Below are 13,024 nucleotides of genomic sequence, written 5' to 3'. Positions count from 1 at the left end.
TTTATACACGTGAACAAACTTCACTTGTGAGCCATAAATGCATTTGGTCCAGACTATTGGTGTGATCAATAGCAAATCAATTCTCATCCAACCTTAGCAGAGATGGATTAGGGGAGTAGAAGTCACAGTAAAGAGATAGAGAAAAGACAGGAACATAACAAAGGTATGAGATCAAGGTTCCTAGATCAAAAGCTGAAATGAACTTCAGAAGTCACTTTTATACAATTCCCTTATTTTACAAATGATAAAAAAGGGGATTCCTAGAATTTATGACTTGTCAGAGGTATTACAGGTGGTAAATCTCAAGAAAAAGGATTTGAATCCAGGCTGGGACTCCCACTTCCAAAGATAAGGCTTTTCCTACTGTACCCTATTGGGACTTCCATTCCTGGAAAGTTCATTACCCAGAAGCAAATGCTTACTAAAGATCCAAGAGAAGCCAAGGGGCTGGGAACTGGATCATAATCAGGAATCATTATGATCAAGTGAGAAATCCAATGCATATAATAGTGAGAACCTGCCCATCTTAGCAGGCTTAGTTTGTCATTTTACACATAATTAGCACTGATCAATAGCTCTTAATCAATGAATTCTACTTTCAGTCCCACCACTGACTAATTAGCTCAATGACCTCAAAAAATACAATTGACCTCCCTAGGCCTCAGGGTCCCAGGAGCATGTAGGGCCCTGGGTGAGACAATGCCTTAGGATCTTACCAGTTCTCAGACCTATGAATCAAGAAATGCATAGATACTAGAGACCTGGCCAAGGGAACAGATCATTATCAAGGAACATAGTAAGGGCACACACCACAAGGAGACTTTGAAATAAAAGGAATTCTTGCTCAGCCAGAAATTCATTTATGTGCTTAGGAGCTTCCCAGATATGGGCCTAGAGCTTAAATGATGAGAGATGTCTCATCGGTTGGAAGAAGTAAAGGAAAGATTTGAATCCGCACCTTCTAGTCCCAATGTCAGTGCTCATTCTACCTCACTACCCCACAAGTATGTCTCAGAGTTCTGACTGATGTTTTGGGATGTCCTGAAAGATCCTGAGATGAACTCTGGCTTCCATCCTTCTCTTCCCCAAAGACCACACCACCTAGAGACCCATGTATCTTGGCCCATGCTGCCCAGCTTCAAGAAAATGTAAATAAGAATTATTTCCTCATTCATGCTTCAAAGGTTTCCCAGGCCTCCCAGAGAGCTACCAACCTTTTGGGAAAGGAAGCCCATTGGTTACCTGTCATCACTAGTATAAGAGTCCACATCTTCCAGAGCAGCCTGCAGATCTGCAATTCGCCGGATGGATATCTCCAGGTCAGCCTGTAATGTCAGCCTCACTGCCAGGAGCTCCTCAACATGCTTTTCCTGTAAGATAGAGATGCCACAAGTTGGCAATCTATTTAAATATTTTATTTCTACCTTTTGTGTTCACTGTCACCTTCACCCAAGAGGTCTCTCCTTCCTTGCTAGAGAGCCATACCTTCTAATATATAAAAAGGAAAGAGAAAAAAGTCAACAGAGTAAGCAAAATATCAACCAAGTTTGGTATTCTATATGATGTTCCACACCTGAAAGCCCCATCTCTACCAATAAGGAAAAAGAATTACACCACAGCTCCCTCATTCTGAGTCCATATTTGGTCACTATAATTACTGATCATTGCTATAATAGTTGTGACTGATTCTGTGTTCTCATTGATCTCATTGTAGCCATTCTGTATATCCTGATTCAGCTTACTTTTCATTCTGCACCAATTACTCCGTTTTCCCCATGCTTCCCAGAATTAGTCTCAGTCATCATTTCTTACAGCATAGCAATGATCCATTGCATCCAGGTGACATCATTTCTTCAGTCATTTTCCAATTCATTGGATTATGGATTTAGAACTGAAAATGGTCCTTAGAATCTATCTAGTACAACTTTTTCATTTTACATGAGGAAACAAGACAGAGAGAAGTCAAATGACTTGTCAGAAGTTACACAACTCATTGATTCTGAATCAGAATTTGAACCCAGGACTCCTAATACACACCACTGCATTTTACTTGCTTCTAGCTTTTTGCTATTGCAACAAATGCTGTTGAGAGAAATTATTATCAATAACTAATTATTTGTGAAGATCCAGTTCCCCCCTCTTTTTCTAAAAGTCCTCATTTCAAAACTTCAGTCTCTTGAAGGACATTACTGATAATGAGAATGGATTAACTTTCTTAACATTCATTGTTCACACCCACCCAGATAGAGAAACCATTGTGCTTTACTCAGGTTTGGGTGGGGATAAATTCTTTTAATAGATTGCCCAAGGCTGAGAATAATTTAAAAGTAAATGACATAATCAAAGTTCATTTGAATAGGTTCAGCCCCTCACTATAATATTCATTCTCTCATTAATTGTTAATTAGCAAAAGTGGATTGTCATCCTTGGGAAGACTCTTTTAATAGGCATATGAGCCTGAAGATCTTTGATCTAAGAGAAAAAGGGCCAAATGATCACTCTTTTATTACAATGCTGGTATTATTAAAAAATAAAAAATAATTCAATTACCCAGAAATGATTATTTTTAACTTTGTCAGAAAAAAACATTAATATTGCCATAAGTATTTTGTATATGAGGGAGATTTTTCAGCTATTTGAAAGAATGTCAAGGTTCCCTGAAGGCCTGGATCATTCAAGGCTGTAAGGACTGGAATTGGGGAGCATCCTATAAATGGTGGTGAGAAACCCAAGCAGGTGGTGGTGGGAAAAGAATGACTGCTCCCTTTCTGTAGATGTTGCTCATTCCACCCCTCCCTGCCATCAGGAATAGGGCAGGCAGGTTGGGGCTATTTCTTCCTCTGAACTCCCATCCCATGATGCACTTCTTTTGTGATGCTAACTAACTAAAACCTCTTGCATCTTGAAGCAACTTCTGAACCTGGAAGTCAGAGGACATGTCATTTGTCTATCTTTGTGTCTCCCTAGTATCCAACATGTGTTAAATGGCTTAATACATGTTGGCTGACTTGGCAATGGTGTTGGCATTGACAATGATGAAACCAACTCCTGATGAAAGTTGTTATGTGTTAGGGCAGAGTAGAGGTTTCTCTCTCTTTGGAAACAAAATACAAAATGCGTGACCCTTTGTTGGGATGATTGTAAAGAAGGTTATCACTGCTGTATAGAGTAAACAAACACACCAGGGAAGCAGGATGATGCTGTAGGAAGAGCATTGTCTTTGGAGTCAGAAGTCCTGAGTTCAAATCCTGCCTCTGATCTCTTATAGCTTGTGTACTTGGGGGAAATCACTTCATTCCTCAGGCTCTCCGTTTCCTCATCTATAAAAGAAGGAAATTGGGCTAGATGACCTCTGAAGTCTCTTGCTCTTCTAGGTGGAGGTTCCTATGACCGCTAATATTCTTTCCAGCTCCAGACTTCTATGATCCAAGCTGAAGCGGGAAACTCAAAGTGCATTTTCTTTACCCATTCAAAAAAGCAAGCAGAACGAAATCAAAACCAGTCCAATAAAAACCCAAACCCTCAACTCTGTTCCAATCCACATCAAGTCCCAGAATATCCCTTAACCCAACCTCCTTTCTTTGAAGACAAAACTTTCAAGTGAAGAATTGTGTGCTCAGACAATCTAGAGCCCCAGATTGATGCAGGAATGTGTGTCACATTCAGGGAAAAGGTTTTCCAGTGATTGTTGTCTATTCGTTAGGAATTCTGTCCTGGTCTTACTATGACAGGCCACTTGTCTCACATGGGATAGTGAGAATGGAATATTTGGACAATCTCCCTCACTTTAAAATCAATCTTATTTGCAAGTCATGATATCACTCCCTTGATGTCGTGACCTTCTTCAATACCAAGAGCAACTATGACCTTGCCATTCCCAAGGAGAGGAAGCATCAGCATTCTGAAAACTAAGAAGCATTCCTTGGTTATAGTATTCAAGGATTCCAAAAGCTCTGCACTGGAAAGGCTTCAGAGACCATTCAGGCCAACTCAGCCCTAAATTAGAATCTCTCCAATAGCAAGAACTCAACAAGTGTTTATCCCATCCATTTTCAAAACAGTCTGGGGAAGGGAGACACTACTTCCAGTTTGAAGGTGCATTTGAGGGTAGTCTTATTTTTAGAAACTCTTTTCTACATCAAATCTAAATATATCTATAACTGAAACTTTTCTCTCCAAGATTATTTGTGATTTCTTGAATATTGTGTCTAAGGTTCTGGTCCATTGTAGCCTATACATTCTAGATTCAATTACCTGTGTTCTAAGTTCCCTTCCATTTCTGAATTCCACATTCTAGGTTCCCTTGGAAGTCTGACTTTTTCTGATCTGTGTTCAAAGTTCCTTTCCAGCCATGACCTTTGGTATTCTATTATTCTTCCCAGGAAGGAGCTTCAGATTGACTGACTATACAAGTCTAAGGGAAAAGAAGTCAAAGGCAAAAATTGCAGTTGTGTTGTATGCAAAAGAATGATCTTTTGAAGGACTTGGGTCTTTGACTAAAGAATTATATTCCTTTCCAGAACACAAAGACCATCAAGAGCATTGCCTTCCAACACAGAACATCTCAAGGCAGAGAAGGAGCAATCCTCCAGAGGAGATGTTTTCTTCAAAGTTGCCTTCAGGTTTTAGAATGGAATGTATTTTTTCTTTCTTTTTTCAGTATGTGGGGCACTATTTACTTTCCTAAATTTCTGACTCAGGTTACTATATAAAATAAGCATGCTCTATTATTACACTGCCCAGCTACTGCTAAAGAAAAGTTCCTCTTAATTGGGATGACAGGGGTAGGAGGAAACCAGACTGTGATTTCTGATCTGTGTGGGTAAGTCACATTTAGATAATTGATATAACTCATTTCAGAGTCAGAGAAAATTACCTAGACAGGCCTCCTACTCCAAAAAAAAAAAATCTTCTCATCAGTACCCTTAGCATGGGTCATCTACCGTCTTGCAATGACAGGGAGTTCACCACCCAGAGGGCAGCCAAGGCCATTGTTGGATGGCTCCTATTCTTTATATTGAGTTAAAATCTGGTCTTTCTCACTTCTTCCCCATCTGTCATCTTGACCTCTATTAAATTCTGATATCTCTGGAGAAGAGAGGGAGACCGATCATTTGACACAGCTCTGACTCACAAATTCAATTCACTTATAAGTCAAGGAATCTTCCGCCTGATGTCATCAGTCCCCTCCAAGAACAAAGGACAACAACTCAGTGGCCTAACAGAATTGGTGGCATTCTTGAGTTCTGGATTCCAATCCCAGAGGGAATTCCTTGGGGCAAAATCACTGTTTTGGTCTCAGCCTCCTCCCTTGTAAAATTAAAGTCCTAGATGATGACACCCCAGAGTCCACTTGCTTTAAGATTCTAAGTCTCTAGAAAGTGTTAAAAAGTTGTCATGTTTCCATATTGCCCATCACCAAGAATAATATCTAGAACAAAACAAATACTTAATTGATGCTCACTGGACTCAATCCATTAATAAGTATTTGGTAAGTACTTACCAGGTGAGAGGCATCATGGAACAGGAGAGGTAGTTCCTAAGTCAAGAAGAGCCTTGGGTTCAAGCTCCTATCTCTGACACATTTTGGCTTGTATGACTCTGGTGCCTCTCAGTGTCCCAGTCAACTAAAACTCTTATTTGGATTAATTTGTAGGGGGGAAGGGTCCTCACTGACAATTTGTTACAGCAATGAAATCCAGGCTCCAATCCATTGATTCATTTAAACCCAATAACCTTTCATTAATCCTTCTTACCAATTCCCCTCCTAGTTCCCTTCACTTATTTTGTTCTTTAATAGGTCTTTCAGAGCAGGTACTGATCTGTATTGAGAGTCTATTTCTCCAGCAAAGCAATAGAAATTCCACAGTAATGAAATGATAGATCTGGTTTTTTTTTTTCAAAAAAAGAAAAAAAAGTTCCAGGCACTATTCTAAGCTTAGGGAAATAAACCGTCCGCCTCCATTCTCCAGGTTTCTCCAATATTCCTTCTTTGGATAACTACATATACCTCATTTGCTTCAGAAAGAAGGCTTCATGAGAAAAGATTGAGGTATCTGAAGAAGTCAGAGAAGAAAAAGTGGGGGAAGGGTCCCCATCCCTATCTATGACTGACTTTTGTATTCAATAGGAAGCAGTAGGTAGTGGCTGAGGCTAATCCATCAGTCATACTGCTTGCCTTAGGAACTATCAACCATTTCACAGGGAACCAGAAGCCTTTGCTTTCTCCCAGAATTGAGAGAGAGAGAGAGAGAGAGAGAGAGAGAGAGAGAGAGAGAGAGAGAGAGAGAGAGAGAGAGAGAAAGAGAAATGCAGTAGAGGCAACTGAACATCTGAACCACCACAAGGGCCAAGTCAAACCAAGCCAGGCATGAGGGGAGAGGTGAGCAGGGCTTCTGCAAATTTCAGTTGATTGAAGTTGCCAGCTGTAAAATTCCCATCTCAACGGTGACAAGGTGAGAGATGATTTGCAGCTCTGGCAACGACAGGCCTTCAAATAGGAGCCAGCCTTGCTGTCAGAGTCCATAATGGAAGCTACAGAATCACAGGGCAAGCTGGCCTTAGGGGAATAATGGTGAAGTTCATAAAGACATGCAAAGGAGTATTCAGCCTCAGACTGTCCAGAATCCTGTGGGTTTGGGGAGGGAAACTAGGTACCTCTTAGAACCCTTGGCTCTAACTTAACCCACTTCTTGCTGACTTTCTGAAGTTTCAGTAATGGGATGTTTCAGAAACTCTGACTCACTTTCTCAGTAGAGAGGAACTTGGGATTCCATAAGGGAAGGCCATAGGCTGGATGAAGCAATCTCAGGATAAAAAAGGCAGCACTAAGTAGCCCTCTATCACTATGTCAACCCCCAGCTCTCTCAGAGGATGGCTAACTAGAAAGGAATAGTCTCTTCAGGTACAGTCAACGTTCCATATGAGCTCTTATGTTGCTGTTGTTGCCATTTAGTTGTTTTCAATTGTATCCCAACTTTCTGTGACTCCATTTGGGGTCCTCTTGGCATGGGAGTGATTTGCCATTTCCTTCTCCAATTCTTTTTTACAGATGAGAAAAGTAACTTCCCCAGGGTCACACAACTAGTAAGCATCTGAAGCCAGATTTGATCTCAGGAGATGATTCTTTCTGATTCCAGGTCTGGTACTCTCTTCACTATGCCACCTGGCTGTCCCAATTATCTAGTAACAGAGGGGAATCATAGGATTGTCTAAATCTGGAAGGGACGCCAGGGGTCATCTAGTGAAATTCCTTCATTTTATACATGAGAAAATTAAGGACTAGGAAGATTTTAAGTGATTTGTCCGTGGTCAGCAGAGTCCTTCGACTTCAAGACAACTTGTTGGGCTACCCAAAATCCTTTGCTGCATCATTTATTTTCTGCTGCCTACCTTTTGGACATTTTCCAATTACTGAGAAAAGATTGATTGGAAGCTGGCAGTGCCTAAGGGAGTTTTTGATGAGGGAGATGCAAGGAGGGATTGAAAAGCTCTGTGGAGATGTTTCAGTCCTATCTTTGTATCCACAATATATTGCATTGTTTCTTGTTTACAAACTAGCCAATAGTTGATCCTAATAAGGCTTTAGCTGTAAGGAAAGAGATATATGTCCACTGTTACTTCTGAGTGTCAACGTTAACTATATATTATGTTAAAACATTGACTATTCCTGATTTCTATTAGAAATCTGGTTCTAATCCACCTTTCCCAACATGTTATACATTACCCTCCTTGCTATGCCCTTTAGTCCAATCATATTGACCTTCTTTCTATTTCTCTCACTTGATTCCATTTCCTACCTCCATGGTTTTTTTTTTTTTTTACTGGCCACCGTCCATATCTGCAAACATTGCATTCTTATCCCTGATTCTTGGATTTCTTCAAAATGCAGCATAAATGATACCTTCTATGCAAAGTTTCTCTTACCTTCTTTTGTTTCTAGAACTCTCCCCCTCAAATTATATTTATTTAGGAGGTTGTGAGAGGATTGGGAGATTGATGCATTGCTGGTGGAGCTGTGAACAGATCTGGAGAGCAATATGGAACTATGCCCAAAGAGCAATAAAACTGTTCATACCCTTTGACCCAGCAATTCCAATTCTAGGGTCTATATCCAGAAGAAATCATAAAAATTGGGAACAGTCCTACATGTTCCAAAATATTTGGTAGTGGGAAAGAATTGGAAATTGAGGGAATGCCCATCAATTGGGGAATGGCTGAACAAGTTATGGTACATGAATAGTAAGGAATTTTATTGTTCTATAAGAAACCATGAATGGTCGGACTCTAGAGAAGCATGGAATGAGTTACAGGATCTGATGCTGAGCAAAGGGATTAGAGTCAAGAGAACAATGTATACACCAACAACATTATGAGATGAACAGCCTTGATGGAAGCAACTCCTTTTGACATTCCAGAGAGCTAGGCCAACTGTATTAGACTGGTTATGGATTATGTTATCCCCAAACAGAGGAAGAAAAACAAAACAAAACACACAGGAAAAAACCACCCCTACCGAATCTGATGAACACTTTATAAAAATGTATCTCTTTCCCTTAATCTTGGTTCCTCATGCCAAAAATTACTAATTGGTAAATATGTTTAACAAAATATGTATGTAAAATGCTAACCTGACTGTTCCCTGCTGTGGGCAGGGGGGTGGGAAGGAAGGGTGAAGGGAAATTTTGTAACTTGGAAATAAGCATATACAAATGGATGAAAATTTAAAAAATAGAAGCAGCTGCATAGAGCACCGGCCCTGGAGTCAGGAGGACCTGAGTTCAAATCTGGACTCAGACACTTGATAATTACCTAGCTGTGTGGCCTTGGGCAAGCCACTTAACCCTGTTGCCTTGCAAAAATAAAAAAAAAAGTAAAAGTAAAATAATTAAAATTATATGTTGTATAAACATTATGTATGTATATATAAATACATATATTTATATATATTATATAACAATTAATAATACTTAGCATTTATATAGCACTTTTGTCTTTTGCACAGATCTTTGAAAACATCCCATTTGATCCTCATAAAAATCCCTACTTTACAGAAAAGGAAGCTGAATTTTAGTTATGTGACATGGCCAAGGACACAAGTGAGTCTTTAGAATCCATGACTCTCTCAACAAAGTTCACTCTGCTTCTTCCAGCTTGCACATTATGACTTCCTGTTTTCCCAGAGAATTCTCTACATTTTCTGTAGTCAAAGTGGGATATTCTCTTCTATGGCTTACAACACAGTACTTCTCATGGATGTTGAGCAATAGAAAAGGCAGGAAGTCTGGACAACTTCTCCCACTCAACCAGTGGAGCTGACTCCTTGAAAACAATTGAGATAAAGAATTTGACGGGAGAGGTCTTGAATTATCCATGTATTTCATTTAACCAGGTCTTTGCTTTCTTCCACTAGGAGGGAGTAAAAGCACTTTTTTCCTAAGTTCCAATAGAAGAAAATATATGGAATTAGGGTTCTTTCCCTTCTCCTCTCATCCCTCAGATATCTTATTCCATTATCTTCTCCTTTACTCCCATCTTTCATGAAAATGGGGCCATCCTCCTTGACAAGGAAAGCTCCTCTAGATGGTTCCTTGATCCCATTGTATTCTGCTTTCTCCAGCAGAGTGCCCCAGCTATCATACTCACTCTCAAATCTTTAGACTCTTCCAATCTCCTGACTATTTTTCTAATTCCTACAAACATGCCCAGGTCCCTCCATTCTCCATCCTTAAAAACAAAATTGTTCCCTTGGTTCTACTATCTCTTATAGTTATCATCCTATGTCTATTCCCTCTGGCAGCTAAACTCCTTGAGAAAGTCATCTATGTTTTATTGCCTTCACTTCCTTCTCTCTCAATTCTAAACTTTCTGCAATGTGACTCCCAACCTTTGCATTCAACTAAAAATTTGCTTCCAAAATCACCAGTGATCTTTTCATTGCCAAACTGAATGACCTTTTTTCAATCCTGATCTTCCTTGACTTCTCTAAAACTTCTGACATAGTCAATCAATTTCTTCTGCTTACTAGGCTTTCCTCTCTGAGTTTTCATAACACAGCTCTCTCCTAGTTCTCTTCCCACATGTATGACTACTCTGTCTCAGTCTCTTTTTGCTGGATCTTTAACCACTCATTGTGAGAAGTCCCCAAAGCATCCTCTAGGTCCTCTTTCTACTCATTTGATGATTTCATCAGCTCCCATGAATTAAATAATAATAATTTCTATTCAGATGATTCATAAATATGAATATTATGGATGTATACATGTATGCATGTATGTATGTATGTATGTATTTCCAAACCTAACCTCTTATCTGACTTCCAGTCTTACAATACTAGTTCTTTTGGACATTTCAAATGGGATATCCCACTTCAAACTGGAATCTTCAACTCAACATGGACCCAGGAGGCTACAAATGTACAAATACATTCTAGAATTTTGCTCATTTGTTCTTTGTTTTTTTTCTTAAAACCTTCCCCTTCTAAACTTCCTTATATACAAATACATTCCAGAATTTTGCCATTTGTTCATTGCTTTTTCCTCAAAATCTTCCTCCTTCTAAACTTCCTTTTTAGACTAAAGAGTCTCACCATCATCACAGTCCTCCAGGATCACAAACTTGATATCATCTTTTGATGTCTTACTATCTCCCCTAACTCCTCCCATATCCAATCCCATATCTAATCTATTGCCAAATCTCCTCATTTCTACAATCATACCATCTCTTTTATATTTCCCCTCCTCCCTTTCACACAGATCCCATTCTAATGCAGGTGCTCATCACCTTATGCTTGGACCATTAACAATGGCTTGTTGTTTGGTATTCCTGATTTAATGCTTAAATCTTTTTGCATTGTCCTCTACTCAGTTTGCAAGTGATTTTCTTAAAGGGTAGACCTGTTGATGTCACTTCTCTACTCTGTAAATGCCAATGACTCCCAATTATATCTAGGATAGACTATTAAATCATCTGTTTGGCATTTAAAACCCACAACCTGACCCCCAGCAGCCTTTTACCTTTCCAGTTTCTTACAGTTTTCTCCCATCCTCATATTCTGTGATCCAGTCACACTATGTTCCTTGCTGTTCCTCAAAGAGAACATTCCATTTCCTAATCCTGGGTTTTTAGACTGGCTGTCCTGAATGCACTCCTCACCTGTACCTATTGGCTTTCCTGGCCTTCTTCTTCAGTTAATCAGCAAGGATTTATGAAACCCTTACCATGTGGCAACACTGTACTAAGGCACTCAGCACAAAAACTATTTTTATTTTTTTGGAGGGGGGCAGGGTTGGGGTTAATTGACTTGCCCAAGATCACACAACTAGCTATTAGAGGTCAGATTTTGAACGCAGGTTCTCTTGCTCTAACCACTGCACCACCTAGCTGCCCCCATAAAACTATTTTACACAAAATCCACACCCTTCTCTCACTGTTCTGAGATCACTTTCTGGTACCCCCTTGGAATTTCTGACAGACATAGAATTGTTTGCCTATTGTCTCCCTATTAGAATATGAGCACCTTGAAGGCATGTCTTTGCCTTTCTGTGTCTCCAGCTCTTGGGACAGTACTAACATATTAAAAAGCATTAAATAAATGCACAATAGTTGACCTTAGTTTGAGAATGACCTTTGAGCTGTGATTTCAGGGGCACTGTCTGCCAATAGCCTCTCCACTATTCTCTCCCATTATCGTGGAATATCATTCATTTGGGTTATGGTGATATGTCATAAGGATGAGATAAAGAAAAGATCTCAGGTCTAGGGGTCAAGAGTCTCAAATTCTAGCTCTGCTACCACCAGTTTCAGGGATATTGGACAGAGCACTTCTCCACTCTGGGCCTCAATTTTCCCATCTGTATAATGAGGATATGGGACTAGATGATATCCAGTCTTTTTTGGTTTTAACATTCTCTGTCTTTAAGATAGGATAGGTAGTCCAAAAAATAAAGACAGGGAAAGATGTGCTTGTCACATAATGAGAGGAAGAGATGGTTTGTAAAAAAGATCACTGATAGTCAAGGGATGGAGCCCCAGAAGTTGTGATCCCCTGTACTTATAGGAGGACAGGAGCAGAATCAAACAGAATGGGAAGGCATAGGAAAGCTTGCAATAGGCATCCTGGAGGGAATGTCCACCATGGTGACACAATAGATCCATTGAAGCATTTGGAGTTTGTTAACATGATGGGAGATATAGTAAGTGTTTAATAAGTTTATTGTTTTGAATTGGATTATTATTAAATTGACTTATGCTATAAGGGAATGGATTTCGATGTGATCAGATTTTGCTAGAAAGGAAGAGATCAAGACTTATCTATCCTGCATGGGTGACCTTAAATTTGAGGGTTCAAGATTCCCAGGGGATCATGTCTGACCATATGGTGACTGGCAAAAAAAAAGAAGAGAGAAAACTAAGAACAGACATAACGGCCATCATAATTCCATTCAAGGTCTGTGCTGAACTTATTTTTATATCTTGAATCTCCAATTTTAAGAGCATTCCATAATCTTTCTTTGGCATCTTCCTTTAATCCTGGTCCTCATCATCCCCACTTCCTCATCCCATGAGAATTCTTACCAAGGAATTCATTGGAAGAATCCTGAGCAAAAATGAGTAAGCAATCAGCAGCCAATCAACCAAACAGCCTCCTTCAAAACTCCCACTCAACAAACAGATGAAAACAGCTGATTACAGATGTAAGCCATCAAGCAAAATAGAGTCAACATATACTATACACAAAACTAGTGCCCTCAGCATGCTGATAAGGAAAGGGAGACGACCCAAGGAAAGCTTCAGAACCAGGGAGAGCAGTCAGCAATTCTATGAATGAATGTCTCATGAAACCAAAGCTGGGAAGAACCCCAAAGGTCATCTAGTTCAACTCCCCCACTTTGCAGATGGTTCAGGGAAGTTAAATGAATGATCCAAGGTTAGACAGGAAGCAATAATCTGAAATTGGATTCGAACTAAGGTTTTCTAATATAGGGGCAGCTAGGTAGCAAAGTAGTATTAGACCTGGAATCAG

General features: G+C 39.7%; 1 protein-coding gene across 1 annotated transcript in view; it reads right to left on the bottom strand.

The window, feature by feature from the left end:
- LOC141501828 (unconventional myosin-XVIIIb-like) overlaps positions 1-1,431 on the bottom strand; it is a 54,310-nt gene extending 52,879 nt beyond the window's left edge. Inside the window, exon 1 of the mRNA XM_074206168.1 lies at positions 1,243-1,431. The gene's annotated coding sequence lies outside the window, so the exon portion shown is untranslated. The remainder of the gene's footprint in view (positions 1-1,242) is intronic.
- Positions 1,432-13,024: the final 11,593 nt, after the last annotated feature.

This window comes from Macrotis lagotis, chromosome X, assembly GCF_037893015.1.
Source record: "Macrotis lagotis isolate mMagLag1 chromosome X, bilby.v1.9.chrom.fasta, whole genome shotgun sequence".
Lineage (NCBI taxonomy): Eukaryota > Metazoa > Chordata > Mammalia > Peramelemorphia > Peramelidae > Macrotis > Macrotis lagotis.
Note: the sequence above shows the minus strand (reverse complement) of the source record. Positions and strands in the feature narration are given on the sequence as shown.